We start from the raw sequence: 27360 nt of genomic DNA, 5'->3' as shown, positions 1-27360 counted from the left end.
GGGGCGGCAGGTGACAGACGGGACGCCATAGTCCCTCTTTGACCCCGCACCCACATACAGCGTCACAACCCAGCGACTTAGTTGCCCTGTTCTAGTGAACACTTTAGGGCTCTGATCCTGCTATGGAACAGGCACAAACAGCCCAAAAGATGGTGCAAGAAGAACTCAAAGTCCCAGAGCCAATAACTCTAAGCGATCGAGAAATTGCCAGCCTCTCAGAAGCAAAATTCAAGACACTATTTATCAGCATGCTCACAGAACTGGTAGATTATAGTCACAAATTAGAGGAACATAGTCACAAATTAGAGGAACATATGAAGGCTAAACTAATTGAAATGAAGGGAGATGCACAGGAAACCAATAGTGATGGAAAGGAAACTGGGACTCAAATCAAGGGGGTGGACCAGAAGGAAGAACAAAACATCCCACCAGAAAGGAATGAAGAAATGAGAATTCAAAAAAATGAGGAGAGGCTTAGGAACCTCCAGGACATCTTTAAACGTTCCAACATCCGGATTATAGGGGTACCAGAAGGGGAAAAGAAACAGCCACGAGTGGAAAACGTATTTGAACAAATAATAAAGGAGAACTTCCCCAATCTGGCAAAGGAAATAGACTTCCAGGAAATCCAGGAAGCTCAGAGAGTCCCAAAGAAGGTGGACCCAAGAAGGAACACACCAAGGCACATCATAATTACATTAGCCAAGACCAAAATGAAGGAGAGAATCCTAGAAGCATCAAGGGATAAGGGGACAGTCACCTACAAAGGAGTACCCATCAGACTGTCAGCAGATTTCTCAAAAGGGACCTTCCAGGCAAGAAGGGGCTGGAAAGAAGTATTCCAAGTCATGAAATCCAAAGACCTACAGCCAAGATTGCTTTATCCAGCAAAACTTTCATTTAGAATGGAAGGACAGATAAAGTGCTTCTCAGATACGGTCAAGTTCAAGGAGTTCATCATCACCAAGCCCTTATTATATGAAATGTTAAGGGACTTATATAAGAAAGAGATGATGAAAAATATGAACAGTGAAAGGACAGCAAACACACAGTTATTAACAACCACACCTAAAACAAAAGCAAACCAAGAGGACAGCTAGATCAGGAGTGGAACCATAGAAATGAAGAACACATGGAGGGTTAGAAACAGGGGGGTGGGAGGGGGAGAAGGGGGGAGAAGGCACAGAAAATAGCATAGATGGTAGGTAGAAAATAGATAGGGGGGAGGGCGAGAATAGTGGGGGAAATATAGAATCTAAAGAACTTGAGACGCGTGGTTATAAACTAAGGGGGGGGAGAATGGTGGGGGAGGGAGTGTGCGGGTGGAGGGGAATGAAGGGGGGAGTAGAACAATGTAATGGTATAATCAATAAAATATATTAAAAAAACAAAAAAACAAAAAACCCCAACCCCCCAAAAACAAACAAACAAACAAACAAAAAAGAACACATGGACAAGCCAAAGGGGGTAGGTTTGATAGCAGGAGGCCATGATGGGTGGTGTAGGCATGGGAGGTTGAAAATGGAGACAATTGTACTTGAACAACTATAGATATATATATATATTTAAAAAGTAATTACTGAAAACAAAGAGAGAATCTAAAACATTAGAACGAAGAAATAGTACTCAAAAATATAGATAAGTTAGAATGTCTATTTTCTCTTGATATTTTAAAATTATATGAGGTCTGCCCAGAAAGTATCCACCCATGTACTATGAAAAATAGGGACATTTACTGAAGAAAATACAAGATACAAGAAACATTGTACATGTGAAAATGATGCCTCAGTCTGCTTCAAAATAGGTACCTTTGGACCTTACACAGTTCTCCCAGTTGCCATCAGCTGTCCCATCGTATTTTTCTGAATCTCACTGAAAGCTCTTCCCTTTCAAAAGTGATTTTAGTTTGGGGAAAAGCCAAAAGTTTCAGGGCACCAAACCTGGGCTACTGCGGGGCCCAGTCATCTGGGTGATTTGATGTTTAACAAAAAACTCTGCACCAGACATGATGCTGGAACAGGTGCATTTTCATGATGAAGCTACCAATCAGCCATAGATGAAGTTGCCCATAGTTGTAGCCATTTTAATTGTATTGTATCTCTCAACTGATGAAGAACATTGAGGTAGTACTCCTTATTAATCGTATGGCCTAGAAGGGCATACTCATGATTGACAACACCTTCCCAATAAAAAAAAAAACACAGTTAACACCCTGGCTGGTGTTGCTCGGTGGATTGAGTGTTGGCCTGCAAACCAAAGGGTTGCTGGTTCAATTCTCAGTCAGGGCATATGCCTGCTTTGCAGGCCAAGTCCCCAGTAGTGAGGATGCAAGAGGCAACCACACATTGATGTTCCCCTCTCTTTTGCCCTCCCTTCTCTTCTCTCTGGAAATGAATAAATAAAATCTTCAAAAAAATCCACAGTTAACATGGTCTTTATCTTGCTGCAACTTTGCTGTGCCGTTTTTGGGCATAGAGAACCAGGTGACTTCCATTGGGATTACTGGGCCTTCATTTGCAGATCATAGCTATAGACTCTCAATTCATCTCTGTTGATGACCTTGAGGAAATCTGGTTCATGTTTCAACACGACCTTAGGGAAGTCATTACAACTGCAGAAATTTTGTCACAACACACTTCATGCTAAGATCCTGCATCAAAATCTTGGACACAGTAGTTTTTGGAATCCCCAGATCAGTTTCTAGTTTTTGCAATGTCAGTTGCTGATCGTTGTTGATTGCAGTCTATATATGTTCAACACTCCCAGGTGTTCTGCTTGTTGTAGGCCTTTCAACAGATTTTTGACCATCTTTGAAATGCTTGTGCCACAGTTTTATTTGCACTGCACTCATTACATTGTCCACAAAAGCCTTCTGAATCATCCAAATTGTTTCTGTGGAGGAATGTTCAAGTTTGATGCAAAATTTGATGTAGATTCATTGCTCTACTTGCTTAGTCATTTTTTAAACTATTTATTTATCTTTAGAGGGGAAGGGAAGGAGAGAGGGAGAGAAATGTCAATGTATGGTTGCCTCTCGTGTGTCCCCACCTGGGAACGGGCCTGCAACGCAGGCATGTGCCCTTACTGGGAACTGAACTACGATCATCTGGTTCACAGGCCCGTGCTCAATCCACTGAGCTACACCAGCCAGGTGCTTAGTCATTTTGAATGCAGTGGCCACACAGTACGCATGCTCACTCTATGGTGTCTACCACTCCCACTGACTAGTACAGAGTGGTCATCATTGTTCATGCTTGTGCATTCCAGTGCACTCACCTTGGTCTGCCAGGTTACATCAGTACCATGCAAACTTTTCTCATTATATTAACAATGGCTAGACTTTCCCCAGACATACCTCTTATTTGATATTTTAAACAAAAAATTACATTATCTGATGTTGTTCTGATGTGGTTTTCAATGGCTGTACAAGAAATACTTAAGACAATTATACTTTAAATTAGGTAAAATAAACTGGTAGCATGATAACAACAGTAGACTGATAAGTTTTATATATATAAAATAATACAAACAATAAAGTAAACTAAAAAATATAAAAAGTAAAATAAAGTAATATTTAACCACTATAAAGCTATGCAAAGAGATAAACTCAAAACTCTATGTATAAATCAACAAAATTTTAAAGAATGCTCACATTATATAAAGAAAGAACAAATAAAACAAATAAAGATAAGAGCACAAAGAACAAAGAGAAAACCAAAAGTAAAATGGAAAGTTTGAGCTTTAATATTAATAATTAAATTAAATTAAATGTTCAAAATACAGAGTTTAAAGTTAAAAGACAGGTTGAGGAGAAGAAGGATTTCGCTTCCCTCCACGTGCTGGAGAAAAACTGACCTGACCTGCGGAAGAGCGCAGTGGATAGCCAACAGGAACCCAGCATATAGGAAGGCAGGATTCCAGAAAGTGTAGCTGACACTGAATGACCAGAGGTTGAGGAGAGGAGACAACGGCAGATCAACAAGGTATGAAGGAACAGCACAGAGGCTGCAGGCCCTCTGCTGGGCTGCGCCAGGGCCCTGGCTGGGCCACCTTGGTCTCTGAGAGTCTAGGGCAGGCAACAACAACCCTGGGAGAGAACTAGTCACCCGCACCTTCCCTATCTGGCAGGGCGCAGATTGGGAAACACCAGGAAAGATCGGTTTGCCTGTAGTGGCAGAGAGAGGAGAGGGCATTGGGAAGCAAACCAGAGAGCTCTGATAATCCGTGGAGTCAGGCTGTGGCAGTAGGCTTGGGAGAACTGAGAGTCACCCATGCGTTCCCTGTAGCACGGGGTCAGAGCCAGGTCTGCCACAGACCCTGGGAGTCTTGGACTACTAGTAAGGCCCCTAGAAGAGAGTCAGTCACCAGCCCGCTCCCGACCCAGCAGGGCACAGACTGAGAAGTGCCAGGAATCAGGCTGTGGCTGTCGCATGGGAGAATTGTGAGTTGCCCTGTGTGTTCAGTCACAGCACTGGGAAAGGTCCAGGCCCAAGCCTGCGAGACCAGGAAAGACTGGCTGGGAGCATTCACCCTCACCGCAGGCCAGGGCTGGGAAGCCTGGGGAAAAATCTGCTCTCAGTGGCGTGCTGGAGAGCGGCACCAGTCTGGGTCTTGGCAGGGCACTGGTGAGACCAGCTGAGTTCACCGAGATGAGAGAGAGGCCACACTAATAGACCCTCAGGCTGCTGCAGCTAGTGAGACCAGAAGAAAAGGTTTGATCAGCTGGAAAACCAACAAGAGGAGCAGGTGGAAGTGGAGAACACCAAGACACCTGCAGGAGATTGCACCATTGAATTTCAAAGGTATCCTACCACAGAAGTTCACACCATAAACCCAGGGAAACAGAACAGATCAATTTTGAAGCTAGGGCAACAAGTAGAGATTCACAAACAATGGGAAGACAAAGAAACAATACCCAAATAAAAGAAAAGGAGGAAGTCTCAGAAAAAATGTTAGATGAAACAGAGGCATGTCAACTATCAAATATTGAATTCAAAGCACTGGTTATCAGGAAATTCAAAGAGCTTACAATGAGCTACAAGAAACAACAGGGCAGCTACAATGAACTCTCCGCAAACTATACCGACATGAAAAAGGAAATAGAAACCATCAGCAAAGGCCAAGAGAAAATGAAGAATACAATTTCTGAACTGAAGAACACAGTAGAAGGTATGAAGAGTAGGATCGATGAGGCAGAAGACTGCATAAGCAAGATCAAAGACAGGGCAGAAAGAATCTCCGAGATGGACTAAGTAATGGAAAAGAGAATCAGAAAGAATGAGGAGAGTTTAAGAGAAATGCAAGACAATATGAAACATGATAATATCCAAATAATAGGAATACCAGAAGGAGAAGAAGAAGAACAAGGGATAGAAAACCTACTTGAAAGAGTAATAACGGAAAATTTTCCTAAGTTGAGGAGAGATAAAGTCACATGAATCCAGAAATTGCAGAGAGTCCCAATCAGGTGGAACCCAAAGAGGCCTACTGCAAGACACATCATCATTAAAATGGCAAACCTCCAAGACAAAGAGAAAATCCTAAAGGCAGCAAGGGAGAAAAAAGAAGTGACATACAAGGGGGTCCCAATAAGGTTGGATACTGACTTCTCAAAGGAAACATTCCAAGCAAGAAGAGAATGGCAAGAAATATACCAAGTAATGAGAAACAGACACCAACAACCAAGGCTACTTTTCCCAGCAAGGCTCTCAATCAAGATAGAAGGCCAAATAAAGAGCTTCCAAGACAAAAGAAGTATAAAAGAATACACCTCCACCAAACCAGCTCTACAAGAATTCCTAAAAGGGCTGCTTTAAGGAAAGGAAGGAAAAGAGAGACATGGAGAGGAACACAGGTTCATAAATGGCAATGAATAAGTATCTTTCAATAATAACCTTAAACGTAAATGGATTAAATGCACCAATTAAAAGACATAGAAAAGATGAATGGATAAGAAAGCATGACCCACACATATGCTGCCAACAAGAGACCCACCTCAGGACAAAAGACCATCACAGACTAAAAGTGAAAGGCTGGAAACAAATTTTCCAAGCAAATAGACAAGAAAAAAAAAGCCACAGTAGCAATTCTCATATCACACAAAATAGACTTCAAAAAAGGGCCATAAAGAGAGACCCAGAAGGTCATTTCATAATACTCAAGGGAAGAATCCACCAAGAAGACATTAACATATTAAATATATATGCACCCAACATAGGAGCACCCAAATATATAAAGAAAATCCTAGAGGACCTCAAGAAACTTATTGACAGCAACATAATTATACTAGGGGATTCTAACACCCCACTGTCTAAAATGGACAGATCTTCCAAACAAAATATCAACAACGATACAGCTGCACTAAACAACACCCTAGATGAAATGGACTTGACTGATATATATATATAGCCCTTCATCCCAAAGAAGCTAAATACACATTCTTTTCAAATGTGCATGGAACATTTTCAAAGATAGACCACATGATAGGACACAAAACGAGCCTCAAAAAATTCAAGAAAATTGAAATCATACCAAGCATTTTCTCTGATCACAAGGGACTGAAATTAGAACCAACCCCACAGGAAAAACCCAAAACACCCAAAAGCATGGAGACTGAATGGTATGCTATTAAACAATTAATGGGTCAAGATTGAAATTAGGGAAGATATCAAAAAGCTTCTGGAAACAAATGAAAATGAACTCACAACAACCCAAAACTTATGGGACACGGCTAAGGCAGTCCTGAGAGGGAAGTTCATAGCAATACAGGCTTACCTAAAAAAGAGAGAAACATTTCAAACAAAAAGCCTAACCCTACTCCTGCAAGAACTCAAAGAGCAACAACAAAGACAGCCCAGAGAAAGTAGAAGGAAGGAAATAAGCAGGATCAGAGCAGAATTAAATGACATAGAGACTAAAAGCACAATTCTAAGGATCAATGAATCCAGGAGTTGGTTTTTTGAAAAAATAAGCAAAATAAACAAACCTTTAAGTAGGGTCATCAAGAAAAGAAGGGAGAAGACCCAAATAAACACAATCAGAAATGAAAGAGGAGAGATTACAACTGATACCACAGAAATAGAAGGGATTCTAATAAATTACTATGCAGAGCTGTATGCCAAGAAATTTGAAAGCCTAGGTGAAATGGACAAATTTCTAGAAAAATATAATCTTCCAAAACTTAATGAAAAAGAAGTAGAAAATCTGAATGGGCCAATAACAGCAAATGAAATTGAAGAAGTAATCAAAACACTTCCATCACACAAAAGCCCTGGACCAGATGGTTTCACAGGAGAATTCTACAAGCTTTTAAGAAAGAGCTAACCCCTATTCTTCACAGACTGTCCAAAAAATCCAAGAGGAGGAAAAACTTCCCAACTCTTTTTATGAAACCAGCCTCACCCTAATTCCAAAGCTAGAAAGAGACGCAACAAAGAAAACTTTCAGCCAATATCACTGTTGAACATAGATGCTAAAATCTTCAATAAAATATTGTCAAATCACATCCAACAATACATCAAAAAGATCATACACCACGACCAAATGGGATTCATCCCAGGGATGCAAGGATGGTTCAATATTCATAAATCAGTAAATGTAATGGATCACATAAACAAAAGCAAACACAAAAACCACATGATCATATCAATAGATGTGGAGAAAGCTTTTGTTAAGGTACAACACCCATTTATGATACAGGCACTGAGGAAAATGGGAGTAGAGGGAGCATTCCTCAATATAATAAAGGCCATATATGAAAGACCTACAGCCAACATCAAACTCAATGGGCAAAAACTGAAATCTTTTCCACTAAAATCAGGAGCAAGACAAGGTTGCCCACTTTCACCACTTATATTCAATATAGTATTAGAAGTGCTAGCCACAGCGATCAGACAAGAAAAGGAAATAAAAGGCATCCAAATCGGAAAGGAGGAAACAAAACTGCCATTGTTTGCAGATGACATGGTCGTGTATATGGAAAATCTTACAGTCTCTACCAAAAAACTGCTCAAACTAATCAATGAATTTGGCAAAACAGCAGGTTACAAAGTGAACATCCAGAAATCAAAGGCATTTTTGTATACCAACAATGAAACAGAAGAAGCAGAAATCAAGAAAAAAATTCCATTCAATATAGCAAAAACCAAACTAAAATATCTAGGAATAAATCTAACCAAGGAGGTTAAAGAGCTGTACACAGAAAACTAAACAACAGTGAAGAAAGAAATCAAGGAAGACACAAGCAAATGGAAACATATACTGTGTTCATGGATTGGAAGAATTAACATCATCAAAATGTCCATACTACCCAAAGCAATTTACAGATTTAATGCAATGCCTATTAAAGTGGCAATGGCATATTTCACAGACATAGAACAAACACTTCAAAAATTTATATGGAACCACAAAAGACCGCGAATAGCAGCTGCAATTTTGAGAAAGAAGAACAAAGTACGAGGGATCACAATACCTGATATCAAACTGTATTACAAGGCCACTGTAATCAAAACAGCCTGGTATTGGCATAAAAAGAAGAACATAGACCAATGGAATAGAACAGAGATCCCAGAAATAAACCCAACTCTCTACAGTCAATTAATATTCAACAAAGGGGGCAGTAACATAAAATGGTGTAAAGATAGCCTTTTCAACAAATGGTGTTGGTAGAACTGGACAGCTACATGCATGTGGTTCACAGGTCCGTGCTCAATCCAGTGAGCTACACCAGCCAGGATATGGATAGCTACATGCAAAAAAATGAAAATTGAGCACCAACTTACGCCATACACCAAAATTAATTCAAGGTGGATAAACGACTTAAATATAAGCCGGGAAACCATTAAAGCCCTAGAGGAGAACATTGGCAGGGAAATCTCACATATTCCAGGCAGCAAGATTTTTACTGATATGTCCCCTAGAGCAAGGGACATAAAGGAAAGAATACACAAATGGGATCTCATCAAACTTAAAAGCTTCTGCATGGCTAAGGAAAACAGTATCAAGATAAAAAGAGAAGCAACAGCTTGGGGAAACATATTTGCCAATGATACCTCAGACAAAGGTTTAATCTCCAAATTATACAAAGAACGCACTCGACTCCACTAAAAGAAGACGAGCAACCCAATTAAAAAATGGGCAAAGGACTTGAAGAGACATTTCTCCAAGCAGGACATACAGAGGATCCAGAGATATGTGAAAAGATGCTCCATATCACTAGCTATCAGTGAGATGCAAATTAAAACCACAATGAGATACCACTTTACACCAGTCAGAATGGCTATCATAAACAAAGAAACAAACAACAAGTGTTGGAGAGGTTGTGGGGAAAAGGGGACTCTAGTTCACTCTTGGTGGGATTGCAGACTGGTACAACCACTATGGAAAACAGTATTGAACTTTCTAGGAAAACTAAAAATGAATGTGCCTTTTGAACCAGCAATTCCACTATTAGGAGTATATCCTAAGAACACTGAAACACCAATCCAAAAGAACCCATACACCCTGATGTTAATAGCAGCACAATTTACAATAGCCAAGAGTTGGAAGCAACCTAGATGCCCATTGGTAAATGACTGGATCAAAAAGCTATGGTAAGTTTACACAATGGAATTCTATGCTGCAGAAAGGAAGAAGGATCTCCTACTCTTTGCAACATCATGTATCGAACTGGAAAGCATTATGATGAGTGAAATAAGCCAGGCAACGAAAGACAAATACCATATGATATCACCATTAACAGGAATCTAAACAACAAAGTAAACAAGCAAGCAAAATATGACCAAAGACACTGAAATACAGAACAGGCTGACAGGGTCCAGAAGGGAGAGGGGAGAGAATCACAGGGGAAAAGGGGAAGGACTCACATGAATGAGTATAAAGGACACATGGACAATAACTAAGGTGGGGGGCAGAAATCGGAGGGAGGTATGGAGCACTGCGGGGGGATGGGCAGTGCTGGGAATATAAGACAGAAAACTGTACTTGAACAAGAATTAAGTAAAAAAATAAAAAATAAAGTTAAAAGACAGAGAGTGATAAAATACGTTTAAAAACACAAATTAATTTCTGTATGAAATAATAACTAAATACTTCAAATACAATAATAGGGACAGTATAAGAGTAAAAGGATGAAAAAATATATACCATTACAACATTAAGAAAAAATTCAAGAGTTACTATGTCAATATCAGGTAAAGTTCACTAAGAGCAAATAAAATTAAGAGAGAAAAGGACATTGTATGATGGTGAAAGGCATGATCCCCAAAGAAAACAGCAATTAATATGCATGCAATAAACAACAGAATCACAAAACATGTAAAGCAAAAATTGATAGCAGTAAAAGAGAAATAGACAAATCAAAATTACAGTTCGAAGCCCTGGCTGGCATAGCTCAATGGATTGAGCGTGCGCCTGTGAACCAGATGATTGTGGTTCGATTCCCAGTCAGGGCACATTCCTGGGTTGCAGGCCAGTTCTCTGCAGGGGCCAGTTCCCAGCAGGGGATGCAGGAAAAGCAACCATACATTGATGTTTCTCTTCCTCTCTCCTTTCCTTCCCCTCTAACGATAAATAAATAAAATATTTTAAAAAATTACAGTTGGAGATTTCAATACCCCTTTCTCAGCAATTGACAGTACAAGTAGACAGGAAATCAGTATAGTATATAAAATTCAACAGCAATATCAAACAACAGGTTGACATAATCTATCATCTATCTATCTATCTGTCTATCAATCCATCCATCATCTACCTATATATCATCTATCTGTCACCCATCCATTTATCTAAAGCTCCTCTTAATAACAGAATACATACTTTTATGAGTATGTATTCTGTTATAACAAGATAGACCATACTTTTGGACCCAGTAAAATTCTAAATAAACTTAAAAGAATTTAAATCATACAGATTATATTCTGTGATCACAACAGACTCTATCTAATAATCAGTAACAAAGATCACAGAAAAGTATCCAAATATTTGGATACTAAGCAACACACTACTAAATAGTACATGAGTGAAATAAGAAGTCTCGTGGGAAATTAAATAATACATTGAACTAAATAAAAATTAAAATTTAATACAGGCAAATTTGTGAAAAACATCAAAACAGTGTGAAAGAAAAATTTATTGTGCCAAATTTATATATTGGAAAAGAGGAAAATATCATATCAATAATTTATACTCCCACCTCAATAATCTAGTAATAGAAAAGAAAAATATGAACACAAAGTCAGCAGAAAATAGGAAATAATGAACATAAGAGTGCAGTTCATGAAACTGTAGGTAGAAAAACAGGGGAAAAATAAATGACAAAAAGTCAGTTCTTCTAAAAGGTGAATAAAATTGACAAATATCTATCAAGACTGACAAAAAAGAGACAAGACATAAATTACCATATTAGGAATTAAAAGAAAATATAGCCACTTTCCTACAGATATTAAAAAGATAATGAGTAAATATTATGAACATATCTGTACACACAAATTTCAGAACTTTGATGTAGTGGATCAAGTGAAAAAAACCCACAAACCATTATAATTCTCTTGGTATGCCATAGATAATTCAAATAGCTCCATAACTTCTTAGAAATTGAATTAGTAGTTTAAAAACTGAGAACTGAATAATATTACAATAAGTGAAATAAACCAGTTGGCAAAAGACAAATACCATATGATCTCACCTTTAAGAGGAATCTAATGAACAAAATAAACTAATGAACAAAACAGAATCCACAGGCATGCAAATGTAGAACAGACTAACAGTGACCGGAAGGGAGAGAGGAGGGGGATAATATTGGAAAAAGAGGAAGGGACTAGACAAATAACATGTATGAATGAGCTATGAACATGGACAACAGTGTGGGGATTGATTGTGGGAGCAGGGGTGGGATGGGTGGAAGAGGGGAAAGGAGGAAAAGTTGGCACAACTGTAATAGAATAGCACTAAAAAAAAACCGAGGACAAGATGGTTTCACTGAAGAATTCTTCCAAATGTTTAAAGAAGAATAAATAGTGGACTTCCGCAAAGATGGAGGCATAGGTGGAAACACTGTGCTTTCTCCCACAACCAAGTTTGAATACAACAAAGGTTTGGAGAACAAAGACACAGCCAAAGAACAGAAAATAGAATTATACGGAAGTCCCACAACAACTAACCCTTCAACAGGGACAGTAAGAGGGGCAGAGCCAGCAGCGGAGCAGGGTGGGGCAGGGCAGATCCCTCGACCTAGGCGCGCAAGTGGCCCGGACCCAGTCAGGGTATGGGGCAGACTGAGTGCAGTCGCACATTTGCGCACAGTTAGACGGACCACGCAGGCCCCAGAGGGCGAGGGCTGACAGCGGTGGCACATTCTCATGCAGTGGGACGAAACGCTCGGGCCCCGGTGATGGTGGCAGCTGCCGCACCTGTAGGGGCCGTGGCAGGAGGTGGCAGATGGGACGCCATTGCTCCTCGTTCACCGCGCCCCCACATACAGCGTCACAACCCAGCAACTGAGTTGCCCTGCTTTGGTGAACACCTAGGGCTCCGATCCTGCTATGTAACAGGCACGAACAGCCCTAAAGATGGTGCAAGAAGAACTCAAAGTCCCAGAGCCGATAACTCTAAGCAACCAAGAGATTGCCAGCCTCTCAGAAGCACAGTTCAAGACACTGTTTATCAGGATGCTCACAAAACTGGTTGATTATAGTCACAAATTAGAGGAACATATGAAGGCTAAACTAATTGAAATGAAGGGAGATGCACAGGAAACCAATAGGGATGGAAAGGAAACTGGGACTCAAATCAATGGAATGGATGAGAAGGAAGAACGAAACATCCAACCAGAAAGGAATGAAGAAATGAGAATTCAAAAAAATGAGGAGAGGCTTAGGAACCTCCAGGACATCTTTAAACATTCCAATATCCAAATTATAGGGGTACCAGAAGGGGGAAAGAAACAGCCATGAGTGGAAAATGTATTTGAACAAATAATAAAGGAGAACTTCCCCAGTCTGGCAAAGGAAATAGACTTCCAGGAAATCCAGGAAGCTCAGAGAGTGCCAAAGAAGTTGGACCCAAGAAGGAACACACCAAGGCACATCATAATTACATTAGCCAAGACCAAAATGAAGGAGAGAATCCTAGAAGCAGCAAGGGATAAGGGGACAGTCACCTACAAAGGAGTACCCATCAGACTGTCAGCGGATTTCTCAAAAGAGACCTTACAGGCAAGAAGGGGCTGGAAAGAAGTATTCCAAGTCATGAAATCCAAAGACCTACAGCCAAGATTGCTTTATCCAGCAAAACTTTCATTTAGAATGGAAGGACAGATAAAGTGCTTCTCAGATAAGGTCAAGTTCAAGGAGTTCATCATCACCAAGCCCTTATTATATGAAATGCTAAAGGGACTTATATAAGAAAAAGAAGATGAAAAATATGAACAGTGAAAGGACAGCAAACTCACAGTTATTAACAACCACACCTAAAACATAAGCAAACCAAGAGGACAGCTAGATCAGGAGTGGAACCATAGAAATGAAGAACACATGGAGGGTTAGCAACAGGGGAGTGGGAGGAGGAGAAGGGGGGAGAAGGTACAGAAAATAGCATAGACAGTAGGTAGAAAATAGATAGGGGGAGGGCAAGAATAGTGGGGGAAATATAGAATCTAAACAACTTAAGACACGTGGTTATAAACTAGGCGGGGGAGAATGGTGGGGGAGGGAGTGTGCGGGTGGAGGGGAATGAAGGTGGGGAATAGAACAGCTGTAATGGTATAATCAATAAAATATATTTTAAAAAGAATAAATAGTAATCCTACACAGTCTTTTCCAAAAAACAGAAGCAGAGAGAACATTTTCCAACTTTTTAAATGAAGTTAATATTACTATAATACCAAAACCAGACAAAGACAGTACAAAAAAGAAAGGTACCAACCAAAGTATCTGAAAAATTTATACAGAAAAATCATTAACAAAATGTTTAAGAAATAATGAACAAAATGTTAATTAATAAAATTTATTATGCTGAGTGAAATAAGCCAGGCAATGAAAGAAATACCATATGATCTCACCTTTAACAGGAACCTAAACAACAAAACAAACAAGCAAGCAAAATATAATCAAAGACACTGAAATACAGAACAGGCAGACGGGGACCAGAGAGGAGAGGAGAGGGAATTTCAGGGGGAAAGGGGAAGGATTCACAGGAACAAGTATAAAGGACACATGGACAAAAACTAAGGAGGGGTGGAAATGGGAGGGAGGTAGGGAGCACTGAGGGGCTGAGCTGGAAATGAAGGAAAAGACAGAAAACTACTTGAACAATAATTAAATTTAAAAAAATAAAAAATAAAAAATAAAATTCATCAAAATAAAAACAATTATACTACAGGATCAAGCAGAGTTTATTGTAGGAATCAAAAATAGTTCAGCCCTGGAGGGTGTGGCTCAGTGGATTGAGCACTCGCTTGCAAATCAGAAGGTCACAGGTTTGATTCCCAGTCAGGACACATGCCTGGGTTGTAGCCCAGGTTCCCCATGTGAGAGGCAATCAGTCTCTGTATCTCTCTCACACTGATGTTTCTCTTTCTCCCTTGTTTCCCTCTCCCTAAAAAGTAAATAAACAAATGAATAGCAAATAAATAAAATATTTTAAAAAATGGTTTGATAGTACCAAACTTTAATCAGTGTAATCTACCATATTAACAGAACAAGAAGAAAAATAACATGATCATATTAAATGACAGAGAGAGAGCACTTGACAAAATTCAATTGCAAATTCTTGCAAGCTAAGGCTTGTTGAAGTCTTACATGTGACACCAAATCACACTCCATTAAAAAATCAATAAATGGGATTTTATAATTTTTTTAAATTACATGCCTCATAGAATCCTATTAAGAGTATATAAAATGAACCTACAGGCTAAGAGAAAACACTTGTAAACCACATATCTGACAAACTTCTCATATCTATAATATGTGTTGAATATTTCAAAACTCATGAGTAACAAAACAAACACTTTAATTAGAAGGTATGCAAAATCATGACCAGATATTTCACCCAATATGTCAAATTCATGACAAGATTTTCAACATTGCTATTCACTAGGGAAATGCAAATTAAAATCACCATTAGATATGAATACAGAGCTATCAGAATGACTAAAATAAAAAATAGTGACAACACTGAATATTGGCGATGATGAAAAAAACTGAATCGCTCATACATTGCTGGTATTAACTTATTTTTTGAATTTTCTTTTTTATTTTAATGTTGTTCAATCACAGTTGTCCCAATTTCCCCCCGCTGCTCTCCCCTGCCCCCTCCCTGAGTCAGTTCCCACCCTGTTGTCCGTGTCCATGGGTCCTTTATACATGTTCCTTGACTAGACCCTTCCCCTTCTTTCCCCATTATCCCTCTTCCCCCTCCCCTCTGATCACTGTCAATTTGTTCCTTATCTCCATGTTTCTGGTTCTATTTCACTAGTTTGTTTTTTTCATTAAGCTCCACTTATAGGTGAGGTCATATGTTATCTATCTTTCACTGCCTGGCTTATTTCACTTAGCCTAATACTTTTCTAACTGGAGAGTATTATGCTGGTGTTAATTTAAAATGGTAGAGTCACTCACCTATAAATGGAACCTAATCAACAGAACAAACAAGTGAGCAAAATACAGTCAGAGACATTGAAATTAAGAACAAACTGACAGTAACCAGAGGGGAGGGGAGAGGGGAATGAAGGGGAAGGGTCATCAAGGAACACATATAAAGAACCCATGGACAAAGCCAAAGGGGGAAAGTAGTAAGAAGGGAGGTAGGGGTGAGTAGGGCAGGGGAGAGTAATGAGGAGAAAATGGGGACAACTGTAATCGTAGAACAACAACAACAAAAAAGAAATAAAAATAATAAAATGGTAGAATCACAACTACCAAATGCCCCAGCAATTATATTCTTGGACATTCGTCTCAGGGAAGTGGGAATTCAAGCTCAACTTGTGTACAAATGGGGATTTACTTGTACACAAATGTTTATAGAAGTATTACTCAAAATGGTAAAAAGTGTATGCAATCTAAATGGTTGTGAACTTTTGAATGACTAAGCAAACTGTGGCATATCCATATCACAAACTACTACTTGGCAATTAGAAGTAATACACTACTGGTACATGAAAAAACCTAGATGAATCTTCAGAGAAGTATGCTGAGTAAAAAAATCTCCAAGGATTACATAATGTCTATTTCCATTATATAATATTCTTGAAATTACAAAATTATAGGAATGGAGGACAGGTTTTAGGTAGTGGGTAGGAGCCAGAGGGAAGTAAATGTGTTAATAAAAAAGCAACATGAGGGATCCTTGTGGAAATATACTATATCTTGACTACATTAAAGTCAATATTTATTTGTGATGCATTCAAGTTTTGAAAGTTTTTATTATTGGGGAAACTTGGTAAAGGATACACAGAATCACTCTATATGATTTGTTATAATTCCGTGTGAATTCACAATTATCATAAAGTAAAATTTTAATTACCAAGAAAAGATAAGAGCTTGTCATTTATATTTTCAAAACCCTTTGATGACTGTGTAAGAGCTCAGTATAATGCAATGTCCTTCAAGATCAAACTCCTGCTCAGCTATTTCCCAACCCCTCCTTTCTGCCATTGCCTCCCTATTCCCCCTCCTCACACCATTAAATGTTCAGAGCAGCCACAAACATCTACAGGGCTTGTGTTAGTTACTTTCTAATCTCACAATTTAGAAGCTTTGTGCAAATTACATAAAAGATGCCCCTAGTAGAGGTAGCCATATGTTGGGGATGACAGATAGCTGGACATAGAATGGAGTATATTTCTATCAGTACATAGATCTTTATTGATTCTCTCCTTGCCAGTGGCAATATATCTCTTACTGCTCTTAAGTCCTTGAAATTCTATCTCCTGAACGATGGTTCTTATCATTATTCTTGAATGAGTGCCCCTACCTGTTCAACAAGTCTTATAATTGCCTGCTTTTCTACGTTGGTGAAATGGACAATTTCTAGAAAAATATAATCTTCCAAAACTGAATCAAAAAGAAGCAGAAAACCTGAACATACCAATAACAGATGGAGAAATCAAAGCAGTCATAAAAAATCTCCCAGTGTACAAAAGCCCTGGACCAGACAGTTTCACAGGAAAATTTTACAAAATATTTCAGAAGCTAACCCCTATCCTTCTCAGATTATTCCAAAAAATCCAAAAACAGGGAAGATGCACAAACTCTATCTGAGGCCAGCATCATCCTAATCCCAAAACCATATATAAACACAAAAGAAAAGAAAGCTACAGGTAAACATTGCTGATGAATATGGTTGCTAAAATAATTAACAAAATATTAGCAAACCACATTCAGCAATGCATTAAAAAAATCACATATCATGATCAAGTGGGATTTATCCCAGGGATGAAAGGATGGTACAATATTTGCAAATCAATAAATATAATATACCACATAAGCAAAAGGAAAGACAAAAATCACATAATCATATCAATAGATGCAGAAAAAGCATTTGATAAGGGACAGCACTCATTTATGATAAAAATACTGAACAGAGCAGGAATAGAGGGAGCAAACTTCAACATAATAAAATCCAATATGAGAAACTTACAGCCAACATCATACTCAATGGGCAAAAATTAAAAGCTTTCCCACTAAGAACAGGAACAAGACAAGGATGTCCACTTTCACCACTTCTGTTCAACATAGTACTGGAAGTCCTACCAACAGCAATCAGACAGGAAAAAGAAATAAAAGGCATTCAAATTGGAAAGGAGGAAACAAAACTGTCACTGTCTGAATATGACATGATAGTGTACATAGAAAATCCTATAGACTCCACCAAAAATCTGCTTGATCTAATTAGTGAATTTGGCAAAGCAGTGGTATACAAAGTCAATATTCAAAAATAGAAGGCTTTTTTGTATACCATCTATAAAATATCAGAAACAGAAATCAGGGGAGAAATTCCATTTGCTATAGCAACAAGAAAAATAAAGTACCTAGGAATACATTTAACCAAGGATGTAAAAGACCTGTACTTAGAAAACTACACAATGCTGGAGAAAGAAACTGTGGAAGCCACAAACAAATGGGAGCACATACCGTGTTCATGGATTGGAAGAACTAACATAATCAAAATGTCCATACTACCCAAAACAATTTATGATTCAACACAATCCTTATTAAAATATCATTGATATATTTCACATATATAGAAGGAGCATTTCACAAATTTATATGGAACCATAAGTGACCCAAATAGCTGCAGTAATTTTGAGAAAGAAGAACAAAGTAGGATGGATCACAATACCTGGTGTCAAACTATATTACAAGGCCACAGTAATTAAAACAGTTTGTTACTGGCATAAGAACAGACACATAGATCAATGGAACAAAATACAGGGCCCAGAAATAAACTCATGTCTTTACAGTCAATTAAAATCTGACAAAAGGCACAAAAGCATAAAATAGAGTAAAAATAGCCCTTTCAACAAATGGTGTTGGAAGATCTGGACAGCTACATGCAAAAAAATGAAACTCGATCACCAACTTACACCATACACAAAAATAAACTCAAGATGGATAAAGGACTTAAACATAAGTTGTGATACTATAAAAGTCTTAGAGGAGATCATAGGCAGGAAAATCTCTGATATTCCATGCAGCAACATTTTCACCAATAAATTCCCTAGAGCGAGGGACATAAAGGAAAGAATAAACAAATGGGACTCCATCAAAATAAAAATCTTCTTCATGGCTAAAGAAAACATCAGCAAAATGTAAAGGGGACCAACTGTATGGGAAAATGTATTTGCAAATGACACCTCAGACAAGGGTTTGGTATGCAAAATATATAAAGAAGTCACTTGACTGCACTCCAGGAAGACAAACAATCCAATTAAGAAATGGTCAAAGGATCTCTGTCTTCAAAGAGGACACACAGAGGCCCCTGAGACAGATGGAAGGATGCTCAGCATCATTAGCCATCAGAGAGATGCAAATTAAAACCACAATGAGAAACCACTTCACACTGGTCAGAATGGCCATCATAAGCAAATCAACAAACAACAAGTGCTGGCAAGGTTGTGGAAAAAAGGAAACCCTAGTACATTGTTGGTGGGAAGGCAGACTGGTGCAGCCACTGTGGAAAACAGTATGGCGTTTCCTTAGAAAACTAAAAATGGAACTGCCTTTTGACATGGCAATTCCACTATGGGGTTTATATCCTAAGAATCCTGAAACACCAATTTGAAAGAGCCTGTGCACCCCAATGTCCATAGGAGCACAGTTTACAATGGTCAAGTGCTAGAAGCAACCTAAGTTCCCATTAATAAATGAATGGATAAAAAAAACACACTATGGTACATTTACACAGTGGAATTCCATGCAGCAGAAAGAAAGAAAAAAGGAGCTCCTACTGTTTGTGACAGCATGGATGGAACTGGAGAGCATAAGTGAAGTAAGCCAAGTGGTGAGCAACAAATACCATATTATCTCATACCTATAAGGGGAACCTAATCAGCAAAACAAATAAGCAAGCAAAATATAACCAGAGACACTGAAATTAAGAACAAAGTGACAGTAACCAGAGGAAAGGGTAGAGGAAGATAATGGGGGAAAGAAGGGAAATGGTCATCAAAAACACGTATACAGGTCCTGTAGACAAAACTAAAGGGGGTTAGGATTGAGGGTGGGAGATGGAGGTGGGTTGGGTGGGGTAAAGTTGTAGCTGGGAAATGGAGACAACTGTACTTGTATAAGAATAAAAAAAGAAAATATATTAAAATTTTCTTTTAAAATTGTCTTCTTTCCTATAGTATACCCTAGTAGGTTAGAAACTGCTAGTGGACAGGGAATCTATCTGTGTTATCATCTTCCCAGGGCCCAGCACAGGGCCTGGCACAGAATGGGTGCTTAGGCAGTTCCTTGTCAACTGTCCCAAATATTCTGAGCTCCTTCACTAAGTCCTTTCTTTTCCCCAGCTTTCTCTGACTCTCATAAGTTGAAAGGTTGAAAAGTGGCTTTATGGATGTAGGTGAGTTGAAAACAGAACCTTGTTCAAATTATTAAAGTGCTTGGATCATTGGATGTACCCAAATCAACTGCTTCTCAGGGTGCCTTGGATTTAACCCCACAAGGTGGACTGGCAAGATTGTACCTTACAGCTCCTGAAAATGAATAAAAGTAATTGAGATGAAACCATCTATGCAAGAGGCCCACCCTGGCTGTCAGTAACCACAATGAGCTGCACCATTTTCTGCTTTGGATTTCAATTTATATGCCTTCTTTAGAGGAGTACTTCACTGCTTGTCCCTTTATTTATTATTCAGTTCTTCATAGATTTTCAGAAACATATCCTTTGCCTTAAAAGGTTGGGGGCAGAAGTCCATAAAAATGTACCATTAATTAAAGATAGTTGAAATGATGTACAAAAACTATAATAAAGAAGAAAAACAAGAAACGCAAACAACAGCAACAACAAAAAAGTTGCCTCATTTGTTGCACCTTTTTTTTTCCACAAGTTCAAAACTGGTCTCACCATTATTTGGCATATATGCTTTTATTGAGCTCCTTTTCTTTGCAGAGCCCACGAGGGGCTTTTGATATAGTTGACAAAAATGAATGCAGGCACAGGGAAAGGATCATTCAACAACTAGTGGCAGAGCTGTGGTGGTCTTCAATGATCTCCCTCCTAGCTACCTCACAGGAATTAACAAAAAATTTCTTTTCCCACTGGCAATGCTGGAAGCAACAGAGAAATGTGGCCCTCAGCTATCACCTTCCATCAGGAATTTCCTCTTTTGAAGAGAGCTGTTTTGCCTAAGGTCATGCCCCTATCCTAGAGCTAGGACAGAGAGGTATGCCTCCAAAGTTCGGTAAATACTGGTATATAAAAGTTTTGTCATCTTACCCCAACTCTGGAGATAACTCTGGAGAATAATTCCAGTTTCAGAATTCTCTTAGGCCTCTCTTGTTACTGAATCATGGCTCAATTCTCTGCCAAATCCTACTTCTTTTCCTTCCTTTTCAAACCCATTGATCTCAAGATGTATCTCCTGCATGCTGTATGATGATTCTGATTTCCAGGGACTCCAACTTGTGGCATCTTTCTTCAGGGTTCCCAAGAGTAGATCTTGAATGTATTTGGGCTCCTCTGCTAGGTTGTGAGTTTCTCACAGGCAGTGACTTTGGGGTCTCATCCACATCTAGCCCATTGCCTGGCAGGAAATGTTTACTATGCCTGGCATAGTAAAATGTTCAGGAAATCTTGGTATAATTTAATTTAATAGCCCTAATAATGAAATAAATGACTGTGGAAAGAGAGTTCTCAGAAATTTAGTGATTCCAAAAAAGTAAACACTGCTAGCATCTATCTATCTATCTATCTATCTATCTATCTATCTATCTATCATCTATCATCTATGTATCTATTCATCCATCTAGCTATCTATTAATCTATCAACCACCTATTTATCTATCTAATTATCTATTTATCTGTCCAATCATTCTCAGTTTAGAATACTTTAAAGATAAGTATTCTTGGCCTCATTATGCAAATGTAGAAATGAAAGCTCAGTCTGGTTAAGTACCTCTGCCCAAGTTCCCCTAGTTAGCAAATGGCAGGGACCAGATTTAAAATGAAGTGTGGCTGACACCAAAGCTTGTTTTTCACAGAGGCCAAAAGAGATAGCTTTACAAGAAAAATGGGTTGGGAGTTAATGTCCTTTATCTCTCAGTTGCCTCTTTTTATTTCTTGCAAAATTTTATTTTATTTTTTAAATATTTTATTTATTTATTTTTAGAGAGAGGGGAAGGGAAGGAGAAAGAGTGAGAGAGAAACATCAATGTGTGGTTGCCTCTCATGTGTCCCTCACTGGGGACCCGGGCCGCAACCCAGACATGTGCCCTGACTGGGAATCGAACCGGCAACCCCCTGCCTCACAGGCCTGTACTCAATCCACTGAGCCACACCAGCCAGGGCTATTTATTGCAAAATTTTAAATGAGAACCTGGTTTTGAGCTCATGTGAAAATAAGAAGTGAGTTTTAGGACTTTAAAAAAATTGTAATAAAGAATGGCATATGAGGAATTCCTTTTTTGTTTTGTAATGCTAAACTCATTTTTATTTCCAGTTAATTCTTATACATTTTATTAAAAATTTTATTATAAAATATAATATACAGGAAACAGTATAAAATATATGTAAAATTTAATGCATTATATAGTGAACAGCTATGTAATAACCACTGAAATCAAGAAATAAAACACTACTCTTTCCCTGGAGTTTCCTCATATATTCCTAGCCAGTTGTATGTAACCCTTGCCTTTCCCCCACTGGTAATCATAGCTTGGTTTTTACAGTAATAAATTCTTTTTACAGTGATACACATGGGTTTGTATCCCTAAACAATTTAGAGTAAGGGTTGACAAACCATGGCTTGTAGGTCCAATGCAGCCAACTGTTTGTTTTGTAAATGGAGTTTTATTGGAGTACAACTATGCCTGTTCATTTATGTATTTTCTATGGCTGCTTATGAGCTGAACAGCAGAGTTGAAGAGCTGTGGCAGAGACCAAGTATGGCCTATAAGGCTTTACATGTTTACAATACGGCCCTACACACAAAAAGTTTGCTAGTCTGTAACCTAAATTATTGCTGTTTTTCTTTTTGAGGAGTATCACAAAATAAGCATTTTTGGTAACTTGCTTTTCCCCCTCAGCATTATATTTGTAAGATTCATTCACAATGAATCTATTCACTTGTATGCATCAACTGCTAACACATATAAAGAGCAATTATGAATTTCATATTCCTATTTAAAATTTTTATTACTTTGTATTGTATTTTTGGAGTTTTTGTAAAAATACATCCAGTACAGAAAATATGGAAAAAGAGAAAAGTAGAAATAAGAAATATAATTTGCCTGCAAATAAATTGTCCTTTCTATAATCAGTTAAAAGCATCAACTTTTTTTTCAGAAATCTTGGTTTCACTGCTTTAATAGTAATACTAGCTTTTCAGGAAACAAAAAATAGAAAAAAAACAAAAATGACCTATATTCTCCCAGACATAATAATTATTAATGTTTTGAAACCTGTATTTTTGCTTTTTCTCTTTAGCTCTTTAACATATTAATGACAATGAGAGCATTAAATGTCAAAACCCATGTAATATTGGCAAAGTAATACTCTGAGGAAAATTTTCTGCCTTAAATGATGTGAGAGAGGAACATTGATAGGTTGCCTCTTTTATGTCCCGTGAGCAGGGACCAAACCTGAAACCCAGGCATGTGCCCTGATCATGAATTGATCCACAGCCTTTCAGTTTATGGGATGGCATCCAGCCTACTGAGCCCCATGGATCTGAGCCAGGACATCAGTTTATATAAGAATTACTGCTGACATTTTTCCTTGTTATTTTTAAGTGAATAATTCTTTTTTAAATGTATTTAATTATTTTTCTTTCCTTGTTATTTTTAATGATATATAATTCACATATAATTTACATATAAATTTATACTGTATTTACAATTTATATATAAATCATCTTGGAAAATGCCTGCATATCCTTTAAGAGCTTTCAGTTTACTATAGTCATGTGGACCTTGAGTGGGAGTTTTAAAAGTTGGAGTGCTCTATGTAGGGTTCACCCCCTTTGCTCAACAGAGAGAACCTGAGAGTTGAAGGTTCCCCCCTGGTTGCATGGTGCTGTACTAGTGGTCAAGTTTATGTCAAGAGTGCATCTTCTGAGGATGTTGAGAAAGGGGAGCCCTAGTGCACTGTTGGTGGGAATGCAGACTGGTGCAGCCACTGTGGATAACAGTATGGAGTTACCTCAGAAAGGTAAAATGGAACTACCTTTTGACCCAGCAATTCCACTGCTGGGAACATATCCTAAGAATCCTGAAATATTAATTCAAAAGAACCTATGCCTACAATGTTCATAGCAGTGTTGTTTACAGTAGCCAAGTGCTGGAAACAGCGTAAGTGCCCATCATTAAATGAGTGGATCAAAAGACTATGGTACATTTACACAATTGAATACTATGCAGCAGAAAGGAAGAAGGAATTCCTACCTTTTGAAACAGCATGGATGAAAATGGAGAGTATTATGCTAGGTGAAATAAACCTGTCAGTGAAAGACAAATGCCATATGATCTCACTTATAAGAAGAATCTCATGCCTGGCCGGTGTAGCTCAGTGGATTGAGCACAGGCCTGCAAACCAGACAATCACGGTTCGATTCCCAGTCAGGGCACATGCCTGGGTTGCAGGCCAGTTCCTGGCAGGGGACGCACGAGAGGCAACCATACATTGATATTTCTCTCCCTCTCTCCTTCCCTTCTCCTCTAAAGATAAATAAAAATTAATTTAAAAAATTAAAAAAAGAATCTCATGAACAAAATAAACTAGTAAGAAAAGTAGAACCATAGAAATGGAAACATGGAGCAGACTGTGGCTGTCAGAAGGGTTTGGGAGGGAGAATGGTGGAAAGAAGGAGAAGGAATTAGTCAAGAACATGTCTGAATGATTCATGGATATGGACAGTGGTGTGGGGATTGACTGGGGAGCATGGGTAGACTGGGTGGAGGGGGAAAATTAATACAACTGTAATAGAATAAACAATAATAAAAAGTGTGCCTTTTAAATTTTTAACTTTATTTTTCAACTGTATTTTACAACAAAAGAAAAAGGCAAACAAAATATAACCAGAGACATTGAAATTAAGAACAATCTAACAATAGCCGGAGGAGAGCGGGGAGAGGGATAAAGGGGGGAAATAGGGCAAGGATGATCAAGGAACATGTATAAAGGACAGATGGACCAAACTAAAGTAGGTAGAAGTGAGGGTGGGAGGTGGGGCTGGGGCCCTGGCTGGAGTGGTGGGAGAAAAATGGAGACAACTGTACTTGAACAACAATAAAAAGAAAAAAAACATAAATTATCACACTGATATTATGACCCTACCAACCAACCACATTCAAGCAGGTTTTACTTCTGCTGAGCCCTGTATTTTGAATTACTTAATGAATATTTTTACTTTTTATATCATATTTTCTGTATCTTCTGTAGCTTTTTTTTGCTTTTTTTAGGTATATGTTCATTCACTTAACTGATTAACATATCATTGTTCATAGCATTTTATTTTTATAAGGTTGGTAGTAAAGTCCCTTCTTGCATTTCTAATTTTAATAAGTTGAACTTCCTTTTTTTCTTGATCAGTCTAGCTAAGGATTTGTCAATTTTGTTGTTTGTTTTAAGGTGCCAACTTTTAACTTTGCTTATTTTCTCAATTATTTTTTAATTCTTATTTTGATTTATCTTTGCTATATGGTTATTATTACTTTCATCTTTCTTGTTTTATATTTAGTTTGTTCTTCTTTTACTAGTTTCTTTAGTAGGATGTTAGGTTTGATTTGACATCATTTTTCTTTTTTAATTAGACATCTCCAGCTAATTGTTCTTAATTAATGTCTTGATTTCATTGCTATCAATTTCAACTGGGCTATCCTACCATAGAGCATTGTCCAGCGAGAAATCTCTAGCATGAAACTTTACAAACCACTTCTGACACATTAAATCACTCACAGTACTTTCTCCATACACTACATGAATCTTTTTTATTAATTTCAGTTGCACTTCTACCTTTCTTGAAACAATAAAGCCAATAAAATGTTACCTATTTTCTTTCATCTTCATATTAAAATGGCTACACAAAATTTCACCAATTTTGATAAGTTTTTAAGTGCATGCCAATATGACAGCTGTCACAATGCAATCTAGCCAAGTTGTTTCTAATGAAGTTGAGGAAAACTAATCGCCACTAGAACCACTGGAAAAAAAAAAAAGAAGTTTCTGGCCAACCAATACTTGGAAGTGCAGGCATCATGAAGTAGAAAAGACTAAATGTAGCACATCGTCTTTATCCAATCATTTACTGAAGGGTGCTTTGGACTTCCAGCCAAGATGGAAGCATACTTTGCCTCCTTGCACAACCAAAAGAAGGACAACAATAAATTTAAAAACAAAAAACAACCAGAACTGCCAGAAAAATTGAACTGTATGGAAGTCCAACAACCAAAGAGTTAAAGAAGAAACATTCATCCAGACCAGTAGGAGGGGGAGAGACAGGCAGTGAGGTGGCGTGGACTCACAGCAAGGTGGCCAATGGAGGACCAGGGTGGGCAAGGTAGTGGCTGGTGGACTGGGTGAGGCATAAGCTGGTGGAGTGATTGATCACACATTTGTGTGCAGATAAACCAGGAGGAAAAATTGGAGGGAAGACAGACCACACAACCCAAGGACCAATTCTCCAGTGTGGAGATTTAAAGCCTTAAAACCTCTGATTGAGAAATATTATGGGAATTGAGGTGGTGGGAGAAACTCCCAGCCTCATAGGAGAGTTTGTTGGAGAGACCCACAGGGTCCTGGAGTGTACACAAAACCATGCACATGGAATCAGCACCAGAAGGGACCAATTTGCTTGTGGGCAGTGGAGGAAGAGACTGAAAGCCAGCTGAGAGCTGAGCAAGCCACATTGTTCCCTCTCTGACTCCTCTCCCACATACACACCACAATGCAGTGACCTGGATTGCCCCACTCTGGCAAAAACCTAAGGCTCTGTGTAACAGATTCCCTGAGGAAAAAAAATATGGCCCAAATGAAAGAACCAATCAAAGCTCCAGGAAAAATGCAACCAAGCAAGGAAGAGATAGCCATCCTATAAGATGCAGAATTCAAAGTACTGGTAATCAAGATGCTCACAGAAATGGTTGAGTATGGTCATAAAATAGAGAAAAAGTGAAGGCTATGAAAAGTGGAATATAGGAAAATGTACCGGAAACCAACAGTGATGGGAAGGAAACTGGGACTCAAATCAATGATTTGGAGTTGAAGGAAGGAATAAATATTAAATCAGAACAAAATGAAGAAACACACAACTCTATGCTAGGAAGACAAACAACCCAATTAAATAATGGGCAAAGGACTTGAACAGACACTTCTCCAAGGAGAGCATACAAATAAAAACTATAGAGACATATGAAAAGATGCTCAGCATCACTCTAGCCATCATAGAGATGCAAATTAAAACCACAGTGAGATACCTCTTCATACTGGTCAGAATGGCCATAATAAACAAATCAACAAACAGTAAATGTTGCAGAGGTTGTGGAGTAAAGTGAACCCCAGTGCAGTGTTGGTGGGAATGTGTACTGGTGCAGCCACTGTGGAAAACAGTATAGAATTTCTTCAGAAAACTAAAAATGGAACTGTTTTTGACCCAGCAATACCACTGCTGGGATTATGCCCTAAGAACCCCGAAACACCACTTTA

At 38.4% G+C, this 27360-nt stretch overlaps 1 long non-coding RNA gene across 1 annotated transcript; it reads left to right on the top strand.

Annotated features, from left to right (window-relative positions):
- The first annotated feature begins 6631 nt into the window (after nt 1-6631).
- LOC118997098 (uncharacterized) lies at nt 6632-26824 on the top strand. The gene is made up of 3 exons (XR_005068608.1): nt 6632-6642; nt 7652-7653; nt 26732-26824. It is a non-coding gene; the product is annotated as an uncharacterized LOC118997098 (long non-coding RNA).
- Nucleotides 26825-27360: the final 536 nt, after the last annotated feature.

The sequence above is a fragment of the Sturnira hondurensis genome, unplaced genomic scaffold (assembly GCF_014824575.4).
Source record: "Sturnira hondurensis isolate 20B ecotype Veracruz unplaced genomic scaffold, ASM1482457v3 Scaffold0012477, whole genome shotgun sequence".
Taxonomy (NCBI): Eukaryota; Metazoa; Chordata; class Mammalia; order Chiroptera; family Phyllostomidae; genus Sturnira; species Sturnira hondurensis.
This window is presented reverse-complemented; position numbering and strand designations above follow the sequence as displayed.